The following is a 16,516-nucleotide window of genomic DNA, read 5'->3' on the forward strand; positions in this document are numbered from 1 at the left end:
TGATCTTCCCACAATAGATACACAATAGTTCAGCTGATTTCATCTCCTAATCTTTAGCCATTCTCTTCATTTTTTTTGATCATGTTGGCTAGAGATGATACCTGAGTTGTCAACAAAATGATTGCATCGAGCTCCATAGTGCCAACAGCTCTCTTGCCAATCCCAACTCTCATGGTAGTGTGCTGATAATCATTATTGGCTATCCTTTCCAAAATTTCATATGCTTCATTATAGGATTTATCCAACAAGGTACCATTAGCAGAAGCATCAATTACCATCCTTGTATGCACGTTTAACCTATTATAAAACATTTCCATCTATGTCCTATGCTGGAATTCATGCATCGGACATTTCTGAACCAATTCCTTAAATCTTTCCTAAGCTTCACACAACATCTTACCATCTGATTGCCAAAAAGATGTAATGTCATTTTTAAGCTTGGCATTCATATTAGGGGGATTATACCATAGCAAATACCTTTGGCAAAAATCATTCCAAGATGCCACTGTCCCTGACAACAAAGCATTCAACCATGCTCTGGCACGATCTTTCAATGAATATGGAAACAATTTAAATTGTAAGGCATCTTCAGGAACACCTTGTTGCCTGAACGAGTCATAGAGTTTTAAGAAAAGTCTTAAGTGCAATCGTGGATATTCAGTAGGCAACCGACTCAACTTTAACACCCCTAAACCCGTAACCGTCATCGGATTAGGATTACGAGGAATTACCAGACGGATAGAACATTTCAAACCAATCCAGAATCACAGACATCACATAACGTTTATGCATAATCTAACATCAGCAGTTCATCTCTTAAGATGGTCTACGAAACCTAAAACATACTTTTAGGGACAGTCGGAACTAAACCGGAAACAATAAGAAATTTCAGAACTCAAAAAATCTTTCAATTTTGTTGAAGTCACACGCCCGTGTAACCAGGCCATGTCCTTCACACAGGCATCAGACACACCCATGTGAACCAGTCGAGCCAAAACAAGCCACACATACTGACTTTCACCCACGGCCAATAGACATGCCCGTATGCTATGGCCGTGTGATACTTGGCTAGCCACTGACTTAAGCCCACAGCCATATGACACGTACGTGTTCCTTGACCGTGTGGCATAATGCAGGCTTGGTTTAAGCCAACTTGCCACCCCTTTTTTTGGGGTCATTCCTACAAGCAATATTAAACAATATTTATACCAAAATTTCAGTCAATTTCATTCTTAAAACATACTTCATTATAACTAAATCATCATCATTCAATAACCTATTCAAATCCATACCAAAACACAATAAAAATCTTATTACAACTACATGCCAAAATGCTCATTTCATAGCTCACTTATGGCACCTTTCAACTGATTCTTAACTTACCATTTAATTAACTTGACATATTTCAAAATGACCAATACATACAAGGCTATATAAGCATTACAAGCATACACGATTTAGTATCACAAACCATTTACCAAAACCGAGCACATACATACCATTTACTAGGCAACTCTCATGGCATAACATATATACATATCAAAGCTTAAATACATAAACATTCTAGCCTATACATGCCATACTTAAAAATATTTACACTTTCAAAAGTACCAAAATGAGTTTGATAGTGTGATGAAAATCCTCGACTATTCCTGAGCCTTCAGTAGCTACGGTAACTGTAAAACAAACAGAAATCACACAGAGTAAACTACAAAGAGCTTAGTAAGCCAAATACAATTGGTCTATCTACTAAAGCATATAAAGTAAAAGTCAATAGCAAGAATTTATAGTCATATCACAGAGTAATTCATGAGCCTAACCATGCTCATTAGCTTGTATACATTTCATGCATCATTTCCAATTTCCATACATACTTCACATTCAGTATTTCACAGAAACAGAATTTTTCATATTCAAAGATTTAGTACGATACAAACGTACCTGTACAGATTATACATTTCATATATTCATTCCCCTATCTTGTACTCTATCATCAGACGGTTCAGAATCAATACAGATACTCATAAACGGGTACAATGCCGATGTCCTAGACGTGGTCTTACATGTAATTCAATATCAATGCCTCTGTCCCAGACAGGGTCTTACACAAAATCAAATACGATGTGGATGTCCCAGACATAGTCTTACACGTAAATCTCAAATCGAGGCTTGTGTCCCAGACACGATCTTACACGATAACTCAAATCGATGTTCACATTCCTTTAGATAAATACAGAGCTTTTTAGATACGAGCATATTATCAAAATTTAATTGGAATTCATTCATCAGGCTCTGAAGGCCTTCAAATACAGATTTCAGTTTGTATGCGCAGAATTTAGTCAATTTAACACGTAATTGTAATTTGACTTACCTCGTACGGATTTCGGACGAAACGAGTCGACTATTCAATTATTTTGGATTTCCCTCAATCTAAGTCTGATTTTCTTTGTTCTTGATCTATTATAATTCAAATTCAACCATTCAATCATTTATTTCATTCAAAATAATCTATGAACACATATTTAGGGCACTTTGCATTTTAGCCCTTACATTTTCACACTTTGACAATTTAGTCCCTTTTCACACAATCACAAATATGCAAAATTCACCAAGACTAAAACTTGGCCAAATATACATAGCTTCCATACAAGTCCAAAGAACATATTTATTTCACAATTTAGTCCTTAAAAACATCATTTTTACAAATTAGCCCAAATAGCTCAATTCCATCAAAAATTCAAGAACAAAACATGATAATCTCACATATAATCTTTCATAATCCATATAAAAACATCACAAAGCTCATATAATCATCAATGACACTTTTCATAATCTTCAACAAAAACAGAACTTCATACATGGGTTTTGAAGAACACGAAGCAACGATCACAGAAATGTTGAAATTATCAAAAACGGACCAAAGTACATACCTTAATCAACCAAAATAAATGCCGAAACTTAAAGCTCTTCAACTTAGGTTTTTCTTTCCTATTTTCGGTGGATGAACACTAAAATAATGGATGAAACATATTTGTTTTATTTTATTACACATTATAGGCCATATACCAACTTTGCCCTTATTATTAACATATAAAAATCTAGCTACTAATGTCCATATTTGTCCACCATTAAAACAAATGATAAATTTAACATGCAAGGACCCTCACTTAAATAAGCCAAACCAAATAGGAGCTTTTAACATCTAGCACGCAACTTTTACACTTTACATGATTAGGTCCTTTTTCATAATTAAGCACAGAAACAGACAAATTAAATCACAGAAACTTCGCAGATATAAATTCACACATCACAAATGCAGAAAATAATATTAAATATTTTTTTCAGAATCGATTGCATGGTCTCGAAACCACTGTTCCGACTAGGGTCAAAATTAGAATGTTACAATTCTCCCCCCTTAGGGATTTTCGTCCGTGAAAATCTTACCATTAAATAGATTCGGATATTGTTGTCATTAAATCTTCAGGCTCCCACGTAGCCTTTTCAACACCGTGTCGATGCCAGATCACCTTAACTAATGGAATTTTCTTATTTCGTAACTCTTTAACATCATGGGCTAAAATACGGATCGGCTTTTCTTCGTAAGTCATATCAGACTGAATTTCAATCTCAGAAGGGGATATCACATGAGACGGATTAGATCTATATCGTTGAAGCATCAATATGTGAAATACATTATGTATCTTTTCTAACTCAGATGCTAACCTCAATCTATAAGCAACCAGCCTGGCTCGTTCAATGATTTCATACGGTCTAATGAACCTTGGACTCAACTTGCCCTTTTTACCAAATCGGAACAGTTTTTTCGACGGAGATACGTTCAGAAACACTTTATCATCGATCTTAAATTCGATATCTTTTCGTTTTAAATCTGCATAAGATTTCTGATGATCCGAAGCAGCTTTCAGACTATCTCTGATTACTTTCACTTTTTGTTCTGTTTCTTTTATCAGATCAATACCATAAATCTTATTCTCACTAAGCTCATACCAATATAATGGAGTTCTACACTTTTTACCGTATAAGGCTTCGTACGGTGCCATTTTGATGCTCGATTGAAAACTGTTATTATACGCAAATTTGATCAAAGGTAGATACTGTTCCCACGTACCTTCAAACTCAAGAATGCAACATCTCAACATATCTTCGAGTATCTGAATAATCCGTTCAGATTGACCTTCTGTTTGCAGATGAAAAGCAGTGCTAAAATGTAATTTAGTACCCAGAGCATCTTGTAATTTCTTCCAGACTCGCGATGTAAATCTTGGGTCTCTATCTAACACTATCGACAATTGTACACCATGCAGTCTCATGATATCATAAATATATAATTCGGCCAACTTATCAAGTCAATAATCGGATTGAATCAGAATAAAATGAGCTGATTTTGTCAAACGATCAATTACAACCCAAATTGCGTCTTTCTTTCTCGGAGATAGGGGAAAATCAGAAACAAAATCCATAGTCACTCGATCCTATTTCCACTCCGAAATCATAATCGGTTGTAGTAATCCATATGGCACCTGATGTTCAACTTTAACTTGTTGACAGATCAAACATTTAGAAACAAAATCAAATAAATCTCTTTTCATTCCAGACCACTAATAGTACTGTTTCAGATAATTATACATTTTCGTACTACTCGGATGTACTGATAAACAACTATTGTGAGCTTCTCTCAGAATCATTTGAATTAACTCTGGATTTATCAGAACAAAAATACGATCATGGAATCTTAAACAATTATCTTTATCAACTCTAAATTTTGAACCTGTCTCTACATCACATTGGGTTCGTTTAGCCAAAATCTCATTATCAATCTTCTGAGCTTTGATAATCTGCTATAAGAACAAGGGTCTCGCTTTTAATTTAGCTAAAACTGAACCATCATCAGACAGAACTAAATGAGCATTCATCACACGTAAAGCAAATAACGATTTTCGACTTAAAAGCTTCAATAACAACATTTGCTTTTCTTAGGTGATAATCAATCACAAGTTCGTAATCTTTTAGCAGTTCTAACCATCTTCTCTATCGTAAATTCAAATCTTTTTGCATCATTAAATACTTTAGACTTTTATGATCAGAAAACACGTGACATTTCTCACCAAACAGATAGTGATGCTAGATCTTCAAGGCCAACACAATAGTAGCTAACTGAGGTCATGTGTCGAATAGTTCTTTTCATGCGGCTTTAGTTGTCTCGAAGCATAAGCAATAACTTTTCTTGCATTAAAACACAACTGAGTCCATTCAATGAAGCATCACTGTAAATAACGAATTCTTTACCCGATTCAGGTTGCACCAGTATTGGAGCTTCAGTCAATAAAACTTTCAACTGATCAAAGTTGTTCTGACACCTTTCAGACCACTCAAATTTCACATCTTTTTGAAGTAACTTTGTCAACAGAGTTGCAATCACAGAAAAGTCTTTTACCAATCTTCTATAGTAATCGAAAAGTCCCAAAAAACTGCGGACTTCAGAAACATTTCTCGGAGCCTTCCAATCCAGAATAGCAGAAATTTTGCTCAGATCAACTCGGATACCAGAGGCTGATACAATATGACCCAGGAAACCAACTTCTCGCAACCAGAATTCACTTTTACTGAACTTTGCATACAACTGTTTACCTCGCAGAGTTTGTAGCACTATTCTCAGATGTTCAGCATGCTCAAATTCATCACGTGAATAAATCAATATATCATCAATGAATACAACAATAAATTGATCTAGATACGGTCTAAAAATTCTATTCATCAAATCCATAAAGATAGCAGGTGCATTCGTTAATCCAAAAGGCATAACTAAAAATTCATAATGCCTATATCTCATTCTAAAAGTAGTTTTCGGAATATCACAGTCCTTTACTCGCAACTGATAGTAACCCGATCCCAAATCTATCTTTGAAAACACAGTAGCACCTTTCAATTGATCAAATAAGTCACGATTCTGGGCAGAGGATATTTCTTCTTTATAGTCACTTTGTTAAGCTGACGGTAATCAATACACATTCTCATTGTGCCGTCTTTCTTTTTCACAAACAGAACAGGAGCACCCCATGGTGAAAAGCTCAGTCTAGCAAATCCTCGATCGGTTAATTCTTGCAACTGAGATTTTAATTCCTTTAACTCAGTCAGAGCCATCCTATACGGAGCTATCAAAATCGAAGTAGTACCAGGTACTAATTCAATGCCAAACTCGACTTCTCGAATCAGAGGTAAACTCAGTAATTCTTCAGGAAACACATCTGAGAATTCACAGACAACAGGCATTGATTCAACTTTCTTATCATTCGCTTTCAAGTCTACCACATAATCTAAGTAGGCTTCACAGCCTTTCTTCACATATTTTCGTGCTTTCATTGTAGATATCACAGCTGATAGTCCATTCAAATCACAAAAATCAATTCGAATTATCTCATCATTCTTACACCTTAAATTAATGACTTTTCATTTACAATTCACAATAACATCATGCAAAGTTAACCAATCCATTCCCAGAACTATATCAAATTCATCGAAAGGTAAAAGCATCAGATCAGCATGAAAACAGATATCTCGAGTCAATAACAGGCAATTCCTGCAGACTTTATCAACCAAGACACTTTTGCCTAAGAGGTTTGATGCTCTAATTACAAATTCAGTAGACTCTACAGGCAAAGTCTTACTGTGTACTAAATTTATACAAATATAAGAATGTGATGATCCAGGGTCTATCAATGCAATCACAGAAGTATCATAAAGAGTAAAAGTACCAGTAATCACGTAAGGAGACGAGGCTTTCTCACTAGCTCGGATAGCATAGGCCCTGGTAAGTGCTCTAACCTCAGATCTAACAGCAGTATCCCTAGTAGCTCTTTGACCCCCACTTGCATTTCCTGCATTTCTGGAAGGTCTACCTCTAGCTGAGGTGTTGCTCTATCTCAAATTCTGTACATTCTCTTGTTCAGCAGGTTCAGAATAATGTCTTACAAAATGGTCTAGAGATCCACATTGGAAACAGGCTCGGTCATTCAATATACAATTTCTCGGATGTCTTTTACCACAGTGTTTACATTCATGTTTCTCAGATCAGACATTCCCAACACTTGCAACAGAAGTAGCAGGAGCTCTGAAATTCGAATGTGATCTAGTTCGATCTCGATTCCAATGTCCTACATCAGCTTTTAACAACTATTATCATCTCAAAATTCTTTGACAAAGACTGATATGATCTATTCGAGGATCTCTTTCTAACATCTTTAGCTTCAGAATCAGCTTTTGTTTTCTCTTTAATTAATTCTTCAGCTTTACAAGCTCGCTCAATGAGCACTATCATTTCTTTAATCTCCAAAATCCTAACTAATAGACGGATATCTTGGTTTATTACATCTTCAAATCTTTTGCACATTATCGCTTCATTTGATACATATTTCCGAGCATACTAGCTCAATCTCACAAATTCATGTTCGTATTCAATAACAGACATACTGTAACGCCCCAATTTTTGGGTTTTCTGTGTTTCTGTGATTTTTAAAATTTGGGTGTGTTCTGGTTGGTTAATATATATATTTTAGTAGGTTAGTGGGCCTTTGGAAGGCCCAAACTTAAGTTAAATCTGTGGTAGTCTTCGGAATTTTAATTTTATGAACAGGTGATGCAATTGGCGTTTGGGCTTTTAAGAGTAAAGGGGTAAAAGATGACACAAAAAGGAGTGTGGTGTAGTGGCAAGGTGGCGCCACTTAGGGGACAAGGAAGTGACACCATAGAGGAAGCAAGGGGTTCAAGGTTCAAGTCTTGGCTCTTGCAATATATTTTGATTTTTCTTTTCAATAAATCTGGAAGCAAGTAGGTGCGCTTTAAAGTTTAATGTGTTGGATTTATGATACAAATGAGTTGATGGCCTAGTGGTGGTGGCGTGAGTTGGCATGTGAGAGGACTTTGGTTCGAATCCCTTGGCACGCAAAGGTTGATTATTTTGCTATGTTGGGACGGCAAGAGTTGGTGTTGGTTTTAAACTCTGGTGATGGAGGGATCCAACATCGGGAAGCTAACATAAGAGTAGATGGAGAGCTGGCTTTAAATAGAGCAAACCATGAGGAGAGTAGGCATACCCTTCTTGGCTGATCCCTTTCGCTTTGTTATGTGTTCGTTTGGGTTGGGCATCAACTAAGAGTGGTTGGAGCGCGGATTAACTGCAGTCTCCTAATAGGTGTGTATTTCTTATTACTCTAGCAGTAGGCCGGCTATTTTGAGCCGCGATGGCTGAAATGGGCCATGTGGTCCCAATGGGTCCGTAGGCCCAAGTGGATAATTTGTAGAATTACCGAAATACCCTTGTAAGGTAGAATTACCGAAATAACCCTATAGGATAGAATTACTGAAATACCCTTGTAGGGTAGAAATACTGAAATACCCTGTAGGGTAGAATTAATGAGATACCCTTATGGGGTAAAATTACCATTTTGCCCCTAGGGTGTTAAATGACTATTTTGCCCCTCGTGCGTAAATGACTAACTTGTGTGATGATTGGGTTAGTTGATGTGGATTTATGTTAGTTATCGTTAATTCGTAAGTCTAATGTGTTAGTGATCGATTGTAGGATTATCACGTGGGAGATATCGTCATCAACCAGGTGTGTAAACGACACCCTCCCTTAGACTGAATCGGTAAGAGCCGAAATACTGAAACGTTGGTATTTTGTGAACTCGCGAGCGTGCGAGCGCTCGTGAGACAGTTGTTAATGAATATGGTGCATTTGGATGATTAGAGTGCAGAGTGTGCATTTTCGTGCACAATGGTATTTTTGGGCTTAATGGGCCGAAAATGGGCCAATGGGCCAAAGGACCCACTTTGGTAAAAAGACGAGGTAAGTACTTCTGATTACTTGGTAAACGTTAGAATGAGCATGAAACCTTAGCAATAGGTAATAATTACTAAAATACCCTTATGCATGCAAAATTATGATTTTACCCCTAGGGTTATTTTTTTCTGAAAAGCATGATGTTCTGTTTCTGTATACGTATGCCATGACATATTATTTCTGTTGCATGGGACATGGGTTTATATTGACGGAGGAAGCGTTCTGGCAGCCTCGCTGCAATCTGGTAGCCTCACCACATATATCTGTTCTGGTGACTTCGTTATAATATCTGGCAGCCTCACTGCAATTTTTGTGGTGTGTAGCAATTGGGTGGGTCTAGTAGTCTCCCCACATGGTGTAAGGCTGGTACGGGGGTGTTATGGATGGCTCTGGATTGGGATTTCTGCATTCATTATATATTTGTTCTGTATCTGCTATGGGCCTATGGGTTTCATTCTGATTTTTGTACTGGCCAAGGCCCAGATAAGTTTGACTCTGAGGTTTGATCTGTTTTGGGCTATGGTTGGGTTATGTTACACACTGAGTTTACCGAACTCACCCTTTATTTTCATCTCTGCAGGAAATCCCCAACCATAGTGGGCTTGGAGCTGTGAGGGATTCGGAGTGGCCACATCATCTGCAAAGTTGGTTTTTCTAAGTTAGTTTATTTTTATTATTTTTATATTCTGATTTAATTTTGGGTTTTAAGTTGTAATAAGGCCGCTATTTAAATTTATTTTTTCCGCTATGGTTTTATTTTCTGATTATATTTATAGTATGACGAAACTTCTAGTGTTAGGCTGCGCGGGTTTTCAAAATTAATGAACGTTTTCAAGACTCAACAAGCACAACAAATGGATAACCTAAAGATTGATAAACCGGCTTTTCATTCAACCACTATTTTTACAAAGACCACCCCAATCACTTAAACCAGCGAATGCATACTAAGTCGTAAGTCCATGTGACACGTCAGATCTAGCCATAACGTCTGGGCCGGGTTTGGGGTGTTACACATACGGCCTTGTTTAAGCTCGAGAAACTCTTTACGTTTCTGATCGATGAATCTCTAACTAATGTATTTCTTTCAGAATTCAATTTGGAAGAAATCCCAAGTAACTCGTTCTCTTGGAACCACAGATATTAACGTTTTCCACCAATGGTACGCCGTATCTCTCAGAAGGGAAATGACACATTTCGTACATTCCTCAGGATTCAGAGAAATTTCATCAAACACTCTTATTGTATTCTCTAACCAGAATTTGGCTCTTTCAGCATCATCATTTGTTGTAGCTTGGAACTCTTCAGCCCCATACTTTCTAATCTTATCAACTGGTGGTCTACTTATCTGTACTGCATTCACTGGTGGCATATCAGGAGTTTGAAAAGGATTAACCGGGGGTGGAGGCTGTTACACAGCCAGATTGGTTCTATTGTATTGGGCGAACCAATCATTCATCATCTAATAGAATTCTTATTTAGCCTCACAATCACAGCTACTCGTAGCCGGTCGAGAATCAGCTTGCACTGCCCCTTGTACGGGAGCAGGCACATTGCTTTTGACATCGTCAGCTAGAGCTCTATTGGGATCCATTTTCTATATAAAAGCACAATTCAGTGTTAGGATTCATCACACTATTGCAGTTTCAAATATATGACATGTATAGCTAGACTCACATATGCTATGGTAGTCCTAGAACCGACTAAATCATAGCTCCGATACCAATAAATTGTAACACCCTTAAACCCGTAACTGTCACCGGATTAGGGTTACGAGGCATTACCAGACGTACAGAACATTTCAAACCAATCTAGAATCATAGACATCACATAACGTTTATGCATAATCTAACATTAGTAATTCATCTCTTTAGATGGTCTACGAGACCTAAAACATACTTTTAAGGATAGTCAGAACTAAACCGGACACATTAATAAATTTCAGAACTCAAAAAATGTTTTAATTTTGTTGAAGTCACACGCCCGTGTAACCAGGTCGTGTGCCTCACACGGGCATCAGACACACCCATGTGAACCAGTCGCGCCAAAACAAGGCACACATACTGACTTTCACCCACGGCCAATAGACATGCCCATATGCTATGGCCATGTGATACTTGGCTAGCAACTGACTTAAGCCCACGGCCATATGACACGCCCGTGTTCCCTGACCGTGTGGCACAATGCAGGCTTACTTTAAGCCAACTTGCCACCCCTTTTTTTGGGGTCATTCCTACAAGCAATATTAAACACTATTTATACCAAAATTTCAGCCAATTTCATTCTTAAAACATACTTCATTATAACTAAATCATCATCATTCAATAACCTATTCAAATCCATACCAAAACACAATAAAAATCTTATTATAACTACATGCCAAAATGCTCATTTCATAGCTCACTTATGGCACCTTTCAACTCATGCTTAACTTACCATTTCATCAACTTGACATATTTCAAAATGACCAATACATACAAGGTTATATAAGCATTACAAGCATACACGATTTAGTATCACAAACCATTTACCAAAACTAAGCACATACATATCATTTACTAGCCAACTCTCATGGCATAACATATATACATATCAAAGTTTAAATATATAGATTCTAGCCTATACATGCCATACTTAATAAAATATTTACACTTTCAAAAGTACCAAAATGAGTTCGATAGTGTGATGAAAATCCTCGACTATTCCCGAGCCTTCAGTAGCTACAATAACTGTAAAACAAACAAAAATCACACAGAGTAAGCTACAAAGAGCTTAGTAAGCCAAATACATGGTCTATCTACTAAAGCATATAAAGTAAAAGTTAATAGCAAGAATTTATAGCTGTATCACAGAGTAATTTATGAGCCTAACCATGCTTGTAACAGCCCAAAATTGACCCTAGTCGGGAAGTGGTTTCGGGACCGCTAAACCGAGTCACCGAAATGTTTGAATGTGATATTTATTGTCTAGAATATGGAATTATGAATGTGTGAAAATTTCAAGCTTCGATTTAGTCGATTGCATGTGAATTCAGTTAGTAGGACTTTTGTGACACTTTTGAAATGTGATAGGCTAATCTATAAGGATCTAATAGTGCATGTAATAAAAAGGGAGGACTTGCATGTCAAATTTCCCCCCTAATTAGCAGTGACCGGCCATGCTATGAGTGGAAACATGTCACAAACATGTTATGTTAGTGAGGTATGTTAGGAAAAATAAAATAAGGAGTATGGTAATAAAGAAATGGAGAAAAAGAAAGAATGTGTGTGAGTGTTCTCCCCCCCATTGCAGTGAGTTGAAGAAAAGAAAAAAAAAATTTGTTCATCCGTTTTCATTTCTTTTGGCCGAAAATTCTAAGGAAGAAGGAAGGAGTTCTTGCTTCATGTTTGGTTTGGAAGAGGATTAGGAGGAGGTTTGGCCATACTTGTATCTAGATTAAGGTATGTTTGAGGTTGTGCCATGAGATTCATGCATGTTTTTAGTTGCTAGCTTGAGTTCTAATTAGCCATGGTTCAAATCTTTGCTATGTCATGGGGATGATATTCGGCCAAGGCGGATTTTGTGTTAATGTCATTGCATGCTAAATGTGAAGCTTGTTAATGATACATGTGATGGTGGATTGATTAACTCTTGGATTTTCTTTTTAGCATTTTTGAGTGAGACATTAAGTTCTTTGTTTAACCATGATCAAAATTGAAATGGTAAGGTGTTGTGATGTATTCGGCCATGGTATATCTATAAGTATGATTTATGCTTATTGCATGGTAGGTAAGATTTGTGTTTTGGATTTATGTTTATGTTTGGTTATAATCAACCTTGTGATTCGGCTCTTACACATATATATATATGTTTGCACATGGTGTATTGGCATGACATATATAATATCTCAAGGTATATATTTTCATATGATGGTGTTTCGGTTATGGAGTAAATGATGGATGCGTATTGAGTTATAATATGTAATGCATTAGTTAGTAAAATGTATGCCATTTGTGTGTGGTATGAAGTATATAATTGGCCTCAACATAAACATGTATATTCGGCCACATGAATGAGTACATAGGTTGATGTGTTTGTTCGGCCATAGGTAAGCATATTGAAGGATTTATCTTGACTTAGAAAATTTGGCTAAGGAGAATACTAACTAATGTGTTGAGTTTGATTCATGATTCCGTACATATGTGACTTTGATGTCTAATGAATTATATATGGGCTAAGTACCTTGAGTTCCTCTTTTCGATGCTCAAATGATTAAATCAATTTATTTGTTAAATTAAGCTCAAGAGCAAAGGGGAACTAAATCTGATAAAGGGAAGGAAAAAATGGTCGAATAGCCATCGAAATCGTTCGACAACATCCGAGGTAAGTTCTTGAGTAATAGAGCTTAAATTATGATTTGATTAGATCATGTTTTAAGCAAATCAAAATCATGCTCTTTGTGTGTGGCTATTGAGCCGAAATTGCAAAAGTGATAAGTGTCTTGTGTTTGAGTTTTGCTAATGAAAATGAAATACGAATGTGTCATGATTTAATGTTAAATGTGCATGGTAATTCGAATGATGTCCGGGCTAAGTCCCGAAGGCTTTGTGCTAAGTGACCATATCCGGACTAAGATCCGAAGGCATTTGTGCGAGTTACTAATTCCGGGCTAAGCCCGAAGGCATTGGTGCGAGTTACTAAATTCGGGTTAAGTCTCGAAGGCATTTGTGCGAGTTACTATAACCGGGCTATGTCCCAAAGGCATTTGAACGAGTAGCTATATCCGGTTAAATTCTGAAGGTACGTGATTCGGGAATGAACGATCTTGCTGTAAAAATTTCAGTTAATACGCTTGTAACATCCCAACATTGAGGTATGTTTCGTATGTGCTTTGAATTAGTTGAGCCCTTACAAATAAGTATTCGCTCAGTTGATAAATGAGCTACCGGCCTTTGGCTAAGTTGATCTTTGTGTATGAATATAAGGGTTGGTAATGTGAAGTAAGTATGATATTGAAAATTTGTGCATATGAAATTATCTGTTTAGCTACATGAATGCTATACTTTGGTTGTGTCTAAATTCTTTGCTCAAAACTTACTAAGCATTTAATGCTTACTCCGTTTCTTTGATTCTCTGTTTTATAGATTTTGGTTCTTCAGCTATCGGACTCGGGATTTTGAAGTCGAAGTCGCCCACACTATCAAAGCCCCTTTTGGTACACTTTTGGTTGAACTTTGAAATGGCATGTATAGGACTACCCTTTTTGTTGTGGGTCATTGACCCTTTGGATTTGTATAATTTTGGATAGCCATGCGAAAATGGCTTATATATGTTTGAGCATAATGTTATAATCATTAGGTGTGGATATGCTTAACAAGGATTGGCCATGGGAATGGTTAATCACTATCATAATTTGTGCTATTTATGCTAAAAGGGCTAGTTGAATCATGGAAACTATGAAATAGGTAAAGTCTACCTTAAAGGCAGATGCTGACAGCAGCAGTGATGTAGATTTGGAAAATCACTAAAAATAGTAGGAATGGAATTAAATAGTGCATAAATTATGTAAACGAACCTTGATGAATCTATTTTCATAGGAAAGTAATCAAACGATCATATGAACAGTATGTTATGAGAGATTCAGGTTTTCGTGAGACAGGGCCAGAACGGTTTCTGGATTCCCTATTCCGACTTTGGAAATTCATTATAAATTAACCAGAGATAATTAGAAGTCATGCCATATATGAATAGATTCCTTTTTTAGTCTAGTTTCTATAGAAAGAAAGATACACTATTCAGGTACTCGATGAGCTATCTTGCACACCCGATGAGTGCCTAAGGTGTGCTATCTCCTTGCTACGTGATTCTGCCTACTATTGGTGGAATACGTTGACTTCTGTTGTGCCTAGAGAGCAAGTAACTTGGGAGTTTTTCCAAACTGAGTTTCGGAAAAAGTATATCAGTCAGAGATTTATGGATCAAAAACGGAAGGAATTTCTTGAACTTAAACAAGGTTCCATGTCGGTTACCGACTATGAACGAAAGTTTGTAAGGCTTAGCCGATATGCACGAGAATGCATTTCCTCAGAAGCCGTAATGTGTAAACGTTTCGAGGATGGATTGAATGATGATATAAAGCTGTATGTTGGCATTTTGGAAATTCGAGAATTTGTGGCACTTGTCGAGCGAGCTTGCAAAGCCGAGGAGCTCGGTATGGAGAAAAGAAAAGCTGAGGCGGGAGCAAGGGAGTTTCGTAAGAGGTCTTCGGGGAAGCCCTTCCCACAGTCATCGAAGAAATTTAGAGATGGCTTAGACCGGTCTAGAGACACTTCGGGCTTTTCTAGATGAGATCGCGATCGACCCCTTTCGAGTGCACGAGTCACTTCGGTCGCCAGTGTGGGAAATGATCGTCGAGATAGAACGGAGTGCCAGTATTGTGGCAAATGGCATTCTGGAAGTTGTAGATTCCATGACCGCTCCTGCTACAAGTGCGGGTCAGTTGACCACTTTATCAAAGATTGCCAGAGATTGTCTGAACAGAATGTAAATCAGAGTGGGAAACCGAGTGCTACCACTGCTCGAGGTAGACCATCTAGAAACACGGGAAATGCTAGTGGTGGTCAGAGAGGATCTAGAGATGCTGCGACCAGATCTGGGGCCCGTGCTCCTGCTAGGACTTATGCTATACGTGCACGCGAAGATGCTTCCTCGCCAGATGTTATTACTGGTACTTTTACTCTCTTTGATACTAAAGTGATTGCTTTGATTGACCCTGGTTCTACTCATTCTTATATATGCGAAACCTTAGCATCCAGTAAGACTTTACCTATTGAGTCTACTGAGTTCGTAATTCGGGTATCAAATCCCTTGGGTCGTTACGTGCTTATCGACAAAGTGTGTAAGAAATGCCCCCTAGTAATTCGAGGTTCCTGTTTTCCGGCGGACTTGATGCTTTTGTCGTTTGATGAATTTGATGTTATTCTTGGTTTGGATTGGTTGACCGTGCATGATGCGGTTGTGAATTGGAAAAGCAAGACTATTGATTTGAGGTGCGCAAATAACGAGATAATCCGAGTTGAGTCTACGGACTTAAAGGGTTGCCAGCTGTAATATCAGCAATGTTGGCCCAGAAATATGTAAGAAAAGGGTGCGAAGCATACCTTGCGTATGTACTTGATGACAAAGAATTAGAAAAGAAACCCGAATCTGTGCCGGTGGTTTGTGAATACCCGGATGTTTTTCCTGAAGAATTACCGGGTTTGCCACCTGTTCGGGAGATAGAGTTTGGTATTGAGCTTGTACCTGGGACTACGCCGATTTCGATAGCTCCGTATCGTATGGCACCAACCGAGTTAAAAGAGTTGAAAGCTCAGTTGCAAGAATTGACGGATAGAGGTTTCGCTCGACCAAGTTTCTCACCTTGGGGTGCACCAGTATTGTTTGTGAAAAAGAAGGACGGAACCATGAGGTTGTGCATTGACTACCGTCAGCTGAATAAAGTGACGATAAAGAATAAATATCCGTTACCGCGTATTGATGATTTTTTTGATCAACTAAAGGGAGCCTTAGTGTTTTCAAAGATAGATTTGAGATCGGGTTATTATCAGTTGCGGATTCGAGATTTGGACGTACCCAAAACTGCTTTCAGAACGAGGTACGGTCACTACGAGTTCTTAGTGA

General features: G+C 37.6%; 1 non-coding gene across 1 annotated transcript; it reads left to right on the forward strand.

The window, feature by feature from the left end:
• Positions 1–333: 333 nt before the first annotated feature.
• LOC121212035 (small nucleolar RNA R71) lies at positions 334–440 on the forward strand. The gene has a single exon (XR_005907247.1). It is a non-coding gene; the product is annotated as a small nucleolar RNA R71 (small nucleolar RNA).
• The last annotated feature ends 16,076 nt before the right edge of the window (positions 441–16,516 follow it).

The sequence above is a fragment of the Gossypium hirsutum genome, chromosome A12, assembly GCF_007990345.1.
Source record: "Gossypium hirsutum isolate 1008001.06 chromosome A12, Gossypium_hirsutum_v2.1, whole genome shotgun sequence".
NCBI classification, from domain to species: domain Eukaryota; kingdom Viridiplantae; phylum Streptophyta; class Magnoliopsida; order Malvales; family Malvaceae; genus Gossypium; species Gossypium hirsutum.